The sequence below is a fragment of the Lactuca virosa genome, chromosome 3, assembly GCF_052849685.1.
Source record: "Lactuca virosa cultivar CGN04683 chromosome 3, Lactuca_virosa_CGN04683_v6, whole genome shotgun sequence".
NCBI lineage: Eukaryota > Viridiplantae > Streptophyta > Magnoliopsida > Asterales > Asteraceae > Lactuca > Lactuca virosa.
The window spans coordinates 112,613,890-112,626,506 of NC_136428.1; the positions used below are offsets into that span (position 1 = coordinate 112,613,890).

The 12,617-nt window shown below is 35.0% G+C and overlaps 1 long non-coding RNA gene across 1 annotated transcript; it reads right to left on the reverse strand.

Annotated features, from left to right (window-relative positions):
• Nucleotides 1-5,634: 5,634 nt before the first annotated feature.
• On the reverse strand, nucleotides 5,635-7,303 carry LOC145162543 (uncharacterized). Its single transcript, XR_013739164.1, has 3 exons — nucleotides 7,057-7,303; nucleotides 6,372-6,449; nucleotides 5,635-6,160 (listed from the first exon to the last, which is right to left on the reverse strand). It is a non-coding gene; the product is annotated as an uncharacterized LOC145162543 (long non-coding RNA).
• Between the last annotated feature and the right edge of the window lie 5,314 nt (nucleotides 7,304-12,617).

Consider the following 12,617-nt stretch of genomic DNA (forward strand, 5'->3'; position numbering starts at 1 on the left):
ATTACCAGTAATATTTGATGGAAATAGAGGGTTCAAATGAGATTTAGGGTGAAAAAAGGATTCAATTATACAAAATTGAATCAAATCCAAAATAATTAGTGCTGATTTTAAAGAAGGTCATGGATATCAAAATTATTTTTCTAATATAATTCCTAATTTATAGGCTTCATAGTTGGAAAGTCTTTATTTAAAAAAAAGTTGAATACGATTAAGCTTAGAACGTGACATATCAACTTTGAGCGGGAGTTTGAAGAGAGAGCTTTGGAGAAGATGCCATGTGGCAAAATAGAGGAGTAAAAAAAGACCATGTGCCATGTAGAAGATTCTTTTATTAGAAGAGTAGATTTTGAATGATATTATCCAAAGGACAGTTTCAATACTATGTTTCCTAGTCATAAATAACCTAATGCTTGTGACTAACATTTTGAACATCTTGACCACTCAATCTCACATGGTTTCCTTCTCCTAACAATGTAGCAAATAAATAAACGAAAATAGACTTCTGTTTTTATGCATTTAGCCCGATCTTAAAATGGTTCAATGCAATAAATAACAACATACTTTCAGTTAATTAGATTATTATAGCATTCTACTTTTACTTATTTTATTGTTTATACACCTTCTGATGATACTATGTTACTCTTAAACACACATCACACATACACACACATAAATAAAAGTGTGTTGCTATTTTTTGCATTTAGCACAAAAAAATAGCAATGTTTTTTCGTTTATTTTTTTATAGCATCACATTCTCATTTATTTCATGGTTAAATGTCTAAAATACTCTTCAATAATAATTAAGAGCCCAAAATAACTAGTTTTTGTAATCTTTCTTCCCCTTGAGGTATCATACCCATATGGACATGCACTTTCAAATATTTTTCGAATAATAATAAAGAGCCCAAAATTAACCCAATTATAAATATGTTTTTTATACATTTTTGAATATATTAATACGTTTTTTATACATTTTCAAATATATTAATATGCTTTTAAAGGTATACATACACTTTGAATATATACAAACGTTTTTATATGATTTTTATAAGTAATGCTTTTTTTATAAGTATAACGTTATATATATATATATATATATATATATATATATATATATATATATATATATATATATATATATATATATAGGGATGGTTCACTTGAGATTAAAAAAAGAAGTAGAGATCTTGAGATTCAACCTCATATTTGTCGCTCTAACTCTCCAGCGTACCGGCAACATCGGGGTATGCCTAATCATAAATGATTATATGACAGAGAGGTATAATCATATATAATTATACATGTTTATACGTATATGTCTAATCATAAATGATTATACTTATGCATGTTGTTCACAGATTGAATAACCATATATGATTATGAAAGTTAGTGGCATAAGAGGTGGTGGTGACACAGATGACGGTGGTAAAAGTGACGGATGCGACAGTGGTGGGTCGACTGATGTTAGAGGTGGTGGCGGTGGCGGTTGTTGTGGAGGGGATGGTGGCGGAGGAAAAAGAAACAAGAGCGCTATATAATCATTTATGATTAGAACAGGCTTAGAGCGGCATATGTGAAATATTTAACTGAGGTTGAATCTCAACGGAAAATCTCTCTCTCTCTCTCTCTCTCTCTCTCTCTCTCTCTCTATATATATATATATATATATATATATATATATATATATATATATATATATATATATAGGGTTAGGTTCATGTGAGACGGCCTAATTTTGTGAGACCGTGAGACGCATTTTTTTATTTTTTTTATTTTTTTTAGTTAATTCAAGTTCCGAAAATAATATTTAAAAAAAGAATTTTTGGATTTTTCCATTTATTTTGCATTTTAAAATTATTTTTTAGAATATGTACAGTGTAATATTCTATTAGAATATTTCACGTATTTTTCAAAAAAAATGGGATTTTTTTTATTTTTTTTAGTTAATTCAAGTTCCGAAAATAATATTTAAAAAAAGAATTTTTAGATTTTTCCATTTATTTTGCATTTTAAAATTATTTTTTAGAATATGTCAGTGTAATATTCTATTAGAATATTTCACGTATTTTTCAAAAGAAACGAGATTTTTTTTTATTTTTTTTTATTTTTTTTATTTATTTTTTTTAGTTAATTCAAGTTCCGAAAATAATATTTAAAAAAAGAAATTTTGGATTTTTCCATTTATTCTGCATTTTAAAATTATTTTTAGATTTAGTCTCACGGTCTCACAAAATTAGAATGGTCTCAAATGAACCTGAACCTATATATATATATATATATATATATATATATATATATATATACTAGTTTATAACCCGTGAGAACCACAGTTATAAAATTAATTAAAATTTTATATTAAAAATTAAAATTATTAATCAATTATTTTAAATAAAATATTACTTAAGAAATATTTTTTAAGTTATATAAAGGAAATTATAATCATTGATTTAAATAAATATGTGAAGTTATATCACCTTATAATCTATATTAATTTTATTTTATTTTTCAATCTAATGTTATTAATTTAATATAATTAAAGTAAGAAAATTAAAATTTTGAAATTTAAAATGAAGAATCAATTATTAATTTAATGTAATTAGATTGGAAATTTAAAATTTGAAATTTGAAATGGATAATTAATAGGTTGACAAATGACATGATAGGTGATATATAACATTAATGAGGAATCCTAATTGTATGACACTTGTCAATAGGAGATTAAACTTATTCTTTTATTAGAATAGATTATTAGAATATATATATATATATATATATATATATATATATATATATATATATATATATATATATATATATATATATATATATATATCCTCCCTAATTAATCAAAATCTTTTTGCCACATGTCCTCTTCTCCTTAATTTGGACACATGGAATTTTCTAGAATTTTTGAATTTTCTATTTTCCACTTGTCGTTTTATTGTATTTTTCATTTTATTAAATTAAAATTTCACATTTAATATGTAAGGTAATATATATGTAAAGTATTTATTAGAAAGGGTTTATATATATAATGTATTCAATATATTAAAGTATCATTAATTTTAATAACTCAAATTTTTTCTCATTTTTCTTATAAATTCAAACTTCTAAATTTGTTAAAATTTCATATTTTTTTTTTATAAATAAACTCATTTAATACATGGGTCTCACACCTAGTGTGTGTGTGTGTATATATATATATATATATATATATATATATATATATATATATATATATATACGACAAAATTGCAAGAATGGTCCATGTGGTATATCAAAACTAGCAACTTTGGTCCAAAATGGGTTTGGCTCGCAAGGATAATCCAATAGTTTCGTTTTGTTGCGAGTTTAGTCCAATTTCCTATGAACTTTTTTATAATGACAGATTTGCCCCTTATTATTTTATTTTCCATTTTTCTTTTATTACAACAATTAAAAATAAAACAAAAATAATCTCTCTCTCTCTCTCTCTCTCTCTCAGCAGTCGAACCCCTCTCCATCACCTTCACCTGCAAATAGAAGGTGCTTTCTTCTTGAACACCATCTCTGTCTCTATCACTTTCACACCTCCAAATCAAACACCATCAATTTTCTTCTTGATTCAAACCTATAAATCGAGAGTTTTCTTCTTGCTTCAGACTTGCAGATATAGAATCAAACAAAAGCCCATCACCACATGTTTATCGTTTTTCTCTATCCCCTATTATGTTCATGATGTTTTCCAAAAACATCCCACATCGAACTCTTTTTACACAATCCATACATCTTAATCTTGTAAGACTAAACATTTGGAACAATATCTCTCTTTGGAATTTGATTGAACAAGTCTTGATTCAACATTGTTTTTAGAACAAAAGGCAAGAAGAAGAACAACCAAGGAGGCCACCGGAGCAGCCCCTCGATGTAACAGTCGCCCGACAGTGAAGACGAAGAGTAAACCCACAGAGGGTTGTCGGTCTCGACGGACCCCCTTGCACCTCATCGCGATTTCACAGCCTCACCGGAGCTCCCGTCGATCTGCCTTTCGTTCGAATCGATGGTGGGTTTTCGTTTCAGGTAAGGTTTTGTGTGTGGATTTTGTTTCAGATCTACCCTTCTTCATCTACGTTTCAAATTTGGAACCAAGAACATACCTACCTTCAACTTTTGGATTTGGGTTTTATTTCAGATCCAAAATCAAGAACAAAGAACACCCCTTGTGGATTTGGATTTGGGATGTTGGATGGTGGTGGGTCACGACAGGGGGAGGCGGAGGAGCTGCCACAGTCGACTGTGGTGGCTCTCTTCGCTGGAGAAGTGAGAAACAAGGGAGATAGACGAGTTGGAGATGAAAGGGAGGTCGAGGAAGGGATTCTGGCGACATCGGCTATGGTGGGTGGTTGGGCTGTTGCAAAACAAGGGGAGGTGTTTCCCTTTTCCGGCGATAGAGAAGAGGGTGGATTAACGACGGCAATAAGAAATGATAGCCGAAAATTATGAGGGCAGTGGGGTGTTCTTGATCGTAAGTGAAGGAGGAGGGAGTTTTTTTCTGATGAGATACTAACGAGATGAAGAGATTGTATTAGAGAGAGAGAGAGAGAGAGAGATTTTCTTTTTTTTTCTTTTTTTGATTTCTGTAATAAAAAAATTGAAAAATGGAAAATACCAAGGGCAAATCCGTCATTATTAAAAGTTTTAGAATTTTTGGACTAAACTCGCAACAAAACGAAACTAATGGACCATTCTTGCGAGCCAAACCCATTTTGGACCAAAGTTGCTGGTTTTGACATACCACAGGGACCATTCTTGCAATTTTGTCTATATATACACACACTAATAATAATAATAATCTAAGTTATAGTTGTAGTTAATCAGTATTATGTATTTATATTAGGGAAATCTCCGAAAAAGTCTCAATATTTTACCCTAGTTTACGAAAAAGTCTCATACTAAAATTTGTTTACGAAAAAGTCCCAATTACCGGTAAAAACGACGGTTTGGCCCTATTTTCCCGATTTACCGGTTTCATTATTTACCCGGTTTTAATAAAGTCTCATTATTTTACCATAATTTACGAATAAGTCCCAAATTATGGTAAAATAATGGGACTTTAATGAAAATTATGGTAAAATAATGGAACTTTAATGAAACCGGGTACGTATTGAAACCGATAAACCGGAAAAAAAGAGTCAAATCATCATTTTTTTCCGGTAATCAGGACTGTTTCATAAACCAATTTTAATTTGGGACTTTTTCGTATATTATGATGAAATATTAGAACTTTTCCGAAGATTTCCCTTTATATTAAACGATTTTGGCTTAAAGAAAGTAAAAAAAGGCTCCAGTTTAGTTGTAAGGTGTTGGGAGTAAGTGTTGGAAGATACTTCTGACGTTCCCTAGTTCGAACCTAACCAGCTTTTTTAATTTCTTCTGTATGCGCACGATGATTTTTGGATTAATAGAGTACTGTTTCCTCATCTCCATCACATAATATAAAAATTAGAAAACCACGGTCCAATTCCTCTCATTTGTAAGCTAAAAATCTACATTTGCAAGCTAAAGTCTAAAATTGAATAAAAAAATTATTAATTTTTTCTATTGAATTTACTTTTGTGGCAGGTTCCACCACCTGTTTATATCACCTGCTACACCCTTCCTCCCAGAAATCCTTGTGAGACCTTCACATTACCGCCTCCAGCAGCCGACAACAAAAACTGGCCCTCAATGTAAAGTTTAAGCTACCATCACTACAATGATTTCTGAATTAATAGAATACTGTTTCCTCATCTCCATCACCGACATGTAACAGAAAAATTAGAAACCACAGTCCAATTCCTTCTCTCATGGTGAACCACGGGTCACTTCTTTTGTTGTTTTTTTGTCGACGTTTGATTATTATATGCCACCTGTTTCCAGTTAGTCCAATGGTTGTGATCCCGTGGTGAACCATGGGACGGTTTATTAGTTAGCTAACATTATTTACAAAAAGACACATCAAACTTAAAGAGTTGAAACTGGTTTGCCTTTTGTTGCTTTGAACTTTCCCGGCCTAATTGGTCCTCTCATATAGCTTCGTAGCCTTCGTTAGGGGTCAGAGTCACAACATAATCTTGTTGAAGTGAATGGCTTAGTCACTCTTACTTACATTCCACATGTCAGCACCAATTGTATAGAGCATCTGGTATTAACATAAAAGATGTTATTGTAAACATTTGACGTTATCATATATTCATGAATGATGAAATGGAAGTTAGCCTTTTTATGATAAGTTCAACATTAGTACCTTGGCATTCTAAAATAAAAAGAACCAATAGATATATTCAGATTATTACCAATAAAATTGGGTTCAAGAATGTTTTATTTATTTATTTATTTTGGGCGGGCGGTACCTTGGAAATATGAACACCAAGACTTCTGTGAACACCACAACATTTTAAGCATATATGAACACTCCAATATTGGCTGACCTGAAATTCAAAATGAAACATTTTCATTTGAGCATCCTACTTTGATTTATTTTTTATTACAACATTGTATTGTTAGATGGATGACATGTATTGTAATCATTGATAAATTCATGTTCTTGACAGTTTTTAGTATTCTTGAGTTAAAGGAAAGGAATGCTTAAAGTTTTACCATTTTGCTTTCTACCGAGTAAATATTTGAAAATTAAACTTCTTAATTCAAGTTAAAAGAATTGACGCCCACTTAGCCGATAAGGTGCACCAAAATCAGCAAATGTTCAATTATCACGTTGCTACAATAGATCTTTTAATCGTCTGTTGCCTGCATTATTATAAAGAGTTATGTAATCTAATAGATTAGTCATTAAAACAACTTTAATATTCAAGAAGCTAAATAATAAATATACATGAATAGGACATAGACTCAAGTCAAAGGGACAAAAGTTGCAAGTATTTAAAAGGTGGGAAAGAGACTTGTTGCTTGATCTCTTGTGCATAGCTATCATAATTTATTGATAGAAGTGATTGTGGTATGGGTAATAGGTTACAAATAAAAGTTTTCTTGATAAAAACGTGACTCTTGCTAATTTTAGTCGTTTATTATCGTCACCTTTTATTGGGTGCGTTTCTTGTGGTCACCAATGGAAGAAGGTGAAACCAATACTTTGATCTTCTTCTCCACCATTGTTACTGCTCTATCCTAGTCTTATTTCATCTCTTCAAAGCTTCACAAAGGTATTTACGGGCTCATCTCCCTCATACCCCTTCTATATATAACAATTGTACTTTTTGTGGTGTAGTAATCCAACTTTCCCCAAAAGTTAGTTATCAATATAAATTTTATTCTATCTTAATAATAATAATAATAATAAAACACAGCAAGTAAGCATATTAACAGAGAATTCCATACTTAAGAGCAATCTACAAAAGGGGCAAAAGGGGCAAAATCTACAAATGAATCATACCAGAAGGTGTTTTCCTAAATGCAGACGAATGGTAGCTCATCCTTTTGCCTACAGACAACAATCACCAAATACAACTTTCACCTACAGCTCTACACCACACCAGCATCCAACCTAAATATTATAAAAAAGAGGGGGAACGTCAGTTTATGCTCAAAAAATCATTAATGCAATGAATGTAAGATGGTATTACTTGCATTCAATCTAATTATTATAAAGGGTGGGAGGGGGACTTACTAAAAACACTGATTGGTAAAAAGTAACCAGGAATGAATACCTTAACCGGCTCAAGCATTTCATCAAACGCCTTATAGGCATGTTTTGTTGGGAATGCAACAAAACAAGTTAAGCACTTCTGAAAAATTGATAAATGATTTCGGCAAAACTCGCGGAATAAAACTACTGAAAAATTGCAAACGAAATTGAACACGATATTTAACGTGGTTCGGTCTAATCTGACCTACATCCACGGGCGAACGAGTGAGAGAGGATTTTATTATCACCAGAGAAAATTACAATCATACAAGGCTAAACTGCACTTGTAATCTGATCACTCAGTATAAGGTATCACTCGTGCTTTTGGCTGCCGAATTAAAGGCTCTGCACAAAAGGCTTCCTCACTATTTCTACTGGATATATAAGAGAAGTTACTTGACTCTTATATATGTTTTTGTTGTGTTTTGGTGTATCTTTTCCCTTCAACATATGCTTCCTTTTATAGTAGATGAAAAGGAATAAAGAGGAGAAATTAGTGGAGCAAATCAAGGAGTAATTTATGGAAAGAGGAGTGGGTGGGAGACAATGGTGAGTCTCCACCAATTAACTCAACAATCTCCCACTTGGAGACTTGAACCATACGGTCTTCCTATCATCCAGCTCTTGCAACACACACACACACACTCTCTCGTTATCTGCCATGCCTTCCTCCTCAAACTTCTGGAAGGCCAGTTGAAGTCATGCATAACTTCAACTTATCAGTGGTAACCACCTTGGTGAACATATCTGCTGGATTCTTCGTTCCAAGGATTTTCTTCAGATGTAGAGTTCCATTACTGATTAACTCTCGAATGAAATGGTACCTCATCTGAATGTGTTTCGTTCTACTGTGAAACACCGGATTCTTAGCTAGGTGAACTGCACTTTGGTTGTCACAATGCAGTACACAATCCTCCTGTTGAAATCCAAGTTCTAATAAGAACGTTTTCAACCATATAAGCTCCTTGGCCGCTTCTGCAATAGCCATGTATTCTGCTTCTGTGGTTGAAAGAGCAACACTCTTTTGTAACCTGGACATCCAACTGATTGCCGTACCTCCTATTGTAAACACATAACCTGTTGTGCTTTTACCCGAATCCTCACATCCACCCAAATTTGCATCGGTGAACCCTTCTAAGACCACCCCCTTTATTATGTAACATAGGGCAACCTCAACTGTTCCTTTCAAGTAGCGTAACAACCACTTTACTCCTTCCCAATGCTCTTTTCCTGGATTCGACATGAACCTGCTCACAACTCCCACTGCTTGAGCAATATCTGGTCTGGTGCATACCATAGCATACATTAAGCTACCAACTGCAGATGCATAGGGAACTTTAGTCATCTGGCTTTAGCATCTGCCATGTTGAACTTTTCTAAAACTTTCTTGATGTACTTAACTTGTGAAAGTTTTAATGTACCGGTAACTCTGTTCCTGGCTATGCTCATGCCCAATATCTGCTTAGCAGTCCCTAGGTCCTTCATCTCGAACTCTCTGGACAACTGCTTCTTAAGCTTGTTGATCTCCTGCATGTCGGATCCAGCTATCAACATGTCATCAACATATAATAACAGGATGATGTAAGAGGAGTTGAATTTCTTCAAGTAGCAACAATGATCCATTTCACATCTGTGATACCCACTCCTCTGCATGAAGCTATCAAACTTCAAGTACCACTGTCTTGGAGCTTGCTTCAATCCATACAGACTTTTCTTCAGTTTGCACACCAGATTTTCCTTACCAACTGTGGGAAAACCCTCTGGTTGTGCCATGTAGATGTCTTCTTCCAGGTCACCATGGAGAAAAGCTGACTTCACATCTAGCTGCTCTAGATGGAGATCTTCAGAGGCTACAATTCCCAAGACCATTCTGATTGTAGTCATCTTCACAACTGGGGAGAATATCTCGTTGTAGTCAACACCCCTCTTTTGTTGGAAACCCTTTACTACCAATCTGGCCTTGTATCTTTTACTGCCATCAATCTCATCTTTGACCCGAAACACCCATTTGTTCTGCAGTGCTTTCTTCCCTGCCGGGAGCTTGACCAAGGACCAAGTATGGTTCTTATCAAGTGAGCTCAACTCGTCTTCCATAGCCGTCTTCCACTGTATGGAATCTTTCATCCTTAAGGCCTCTGGATAAGATTCAGGTTCACCATTCTCAGTCAACAGCAAGTAATTAGCTGAAGGAGAATACCTTACTGGAGGTCTTCGTGCTCTAGTGGATCTACGGATAATAGGAGTTTCGGTTTCTGCATCATTTGCAACCTCATCTTCTGAACTACTATCCACCGTGCTCCCACTATCTCCAGATACATCAGAGCTCCCACTGCTTCCTGAACTTTCACCTATCTCTGGAGTACTAATAGGTTTTACAACGTCATCGTCTGAGATTTCTTCTAACTCAACTTGATCCTTCTTTTCTGGTTGCTTGTCACCATTGGAGCTTTTTGCAAGTTCATCCTTGTATAGAGCATTTTCGTTGAACACCACATCCCGACTTCTGATAACTTTCTTATTCTCATTATCCCAGAAGCGGTACCCCATGTCATCCAACCCGTAACCTATAAAGGTGCACTTCCTTGCCTTTGCCTCTAGCTTGTCTCTCTCCGAGTCTTTAACTTTAACATACGAGACACAACCAAATACCTTCAAGTGTTTGAGTGAAATCTCCCGACCTTGCCATTCCTCTTCTGGAATCTTGAACCCTATGGGAACTGAGGGTCCTCTGTTGATTAAATATGCAGCTGTGTTGACCGAATCTGCCCAGAACATCTTGGGTAAACCTGCATGCAGTCTCATGCTTTTAGCCCTCTCGTTCAATGTTCTGTTCATCCTCTCAGCTACTCCATTTTGCTGAGGTGTCTCCGGAACCGTCTTTTGCATTCTGATTCCTTGGTCAGCACAATAATCAACAAATTCTTTGCTACTGTATTCGCCCCCATTGTCTGATCTGAAACACTTGATTTTCAAGTTTGTTTCATTCTCTACAATAGCTTTCCATTTCTTGAATGTGCTGAAAACTTCAGACTTATGCTTCAAGAAATAAACCCAAACTTTCCTTGTGCAGTCGTCAATGAAAGTAACATAATATCGGGATCCTCCCACTGAAGAAACTGTAGTGGGACCATAAACATCTGAATGTACTAGCTCCAACTTCCCGGACTTGGGTGGACGACCAGTCTTCACGAAAGTAACTTTCTTCTGTTTACCAAGAACACATGGCTCACAGAAATCAACTGTTACAGTCTTTAGATCTGGTATTCTTCCTTTGGAGGCTAGCATCTTCATTCCTTTCTCACTCATATGGCCAAGTCTTTGGTGCCATAGAGTAGGTGCCCCAACTTCTTCAACAGCATGTGCTTCAGCATCAGAAACTTCCACCATATAAAGTGTACCCCGCTTCTGACCTCTAGCAACAACTAAGTTTCCCTTTGTCACTTTCCACTGATGATCACCAAATGTAACATGGTGACCTTCATCATCAAGCTGCCCCACAGATATTAACATCCTTTTCAAGTCTGGAATGAACTTGACATTCTTCAAAGTCCACTTCGTACCTAAAGTTGTCTTGAGGACCACATCCCCAACTCCAGTAATATCCAGGCTCTTGTTATCTGCTAATCTGACTTTTCCTTTGTACTGCTTAAAATTATGCATTACTTCTCTGGAATGACTAGCATGAAACGACGCACCAGAATCCATGATCCAGGATTCAGTTGAGTTTTCAACACAACAAATGAGTGCATCATCTTCAGAATCTGCTGCCATATTTACTTCCTTCTTGCCTTTGTTTGCCGAAGGCTTTGGGCACTGATTTCTGAAATGACCTTTCTCATTACAGTTCCAACAGGTAATATCTTTCCTGTTCTTCGATTGACCTCTCTTTCTTGACTGCGATCTTCCTCTACCACCACCTCCTCTGTTGGTCTTTCTTCCTCTATCTTCAGTACTTAGAAGACTACTGGAAGCTTCTCCGGCACTTCTTCTGCGCACATCCTCACCAAGGATTAAATCGCGAATACCTTCGAATGATAGCTTGGCACCTCCGGCTGAACTGCTAACGGCCGTTACTGTGCCGGACCAACTATCGGGTAACGATGATAATAGTAGCAACGCCATGACCTCATCTTCAAATCCAATATCAACAGATATCAATCTTGATATTATTGAGTTGAATTCGTTCACGTGGTCTGTCACTGAGCTACCTTCCTTCATCTTCAGATTTACAAGTTGCCGGATCAAGAAAACCTTATTTGCCGCTGAAGGTTTTTCGTACATATTAGACAGCGCATTTATCAGATTGTAGGTTGTCTTCACATTGACAATATTGTAAGCTACATTCTTTGCCAATGATAACCTTATCACTCCGAGTGCCTGCCGATCTAATAAGTCCCACTCCTCCTGCGTCATCTCTTCGGGTTTGTCTTTGGACAAAGGTTGGTGTAACTTCTTCTGGTAGAGATAATCTTCAATTTGCATTTTCCAGAAACCGAAATCTTGACCATCAAATTTTTCGATCTTAACTTTCCCATCTTCAGCCATAGCTCTGATACCAGTTTGTTGGGAATGCAACAAAACAAGTTAAGCACTTCTGAAAAATTGATAAATGATTTCGGCAAAACTCGCGGAATAAAACTACTGAAAAATTGCAAACGAAATTGAACACGATATTTAACGTGGTTCGGTCTAATCTGACCTACATCCACGGGCGAACGAGAGAGAGAGGATTTTATTATCACCAGAGAAAATTATAATCATACAAGGCTAAACTGCACTTGTAATCTGATCACTCAGTATAAGGTATCACTCGTGCTTTTGGCTGCCGAATTAAAGGCTCTGCACAAAAGGCTTCCTCGCTATTTCTACTGGATATATAAGAGAAGTTACTTGACTCTTATATATGTTTTTGTTGTGTTTTGGTGTATCTTTTCCCTTCAACATATGCTTCCTT